This window comes from Nematolebias whitei, chromosome 13 (genome assembly GCF_014905685.2).
Source record: "Nematolebias whitei isolate Nwh7 chromosome 13, NemWhi1, whole genome shotgun sequence".
Lineage (NCBI taxonomy): Eukaryota > Metazoa > Chordata > Actinopteri > Cyprinodontiformes > Rivulidae > Nematolebias > Nematolebias whitei.
In genome coordinates this window covers 1,811,837-1,812,143 of record NC_056510.1, presented here as the reverse complement: position 1 = coordinate 1,812,143, position 307 = coordinate 1,811,837, and the positions used below count along the sequence as shown (strand labels likewise).

The 307-nt window shown below is 31.3% G+C and overlaps 1 protein-coding gene across 1 annotated transcript in view; it reads left to right on the top strand.

The window, feature by feature from the left end:
• pikfyve (phosphoinositide kinase, FYVE finger containing) overlaps positions 1 to 307 on the top strand; it is a 54,495-nt gene that overhangs the window by 31,314 nt on the left and 22,874 nt on the right. The window lies entirely within an intron of this gene.

The window sequence follows — 307 nt, the reverse complement described above, 5'->3', positions numbered from 1 at the left end:
ATTCGTTTGTTTGTTCTTTTGTTCATTCATTTGTTCATTTGTTCGTTTGTTCGTTTGTTCATTCCTTTGTTCATTCGTTCATTCGTTCGTTTGTTCATTTGTTTGTTCGTTTGTTCGTTCGTTCATTTGTTCATTCATTTGTTTGTTCGTTCTTTTGTTCATTCGTTCGTTTGTTCGTTCTTTCATTCATTCATTTGTTTGTTCGTTCATTCGTTCGCTTGTTCATTTGTTCATTCATTCATTTGTTCATTCATTCGTTTGTTTGTTCGTTCGTTCATTCATTTATTCATTTGTTCATTCATTCATT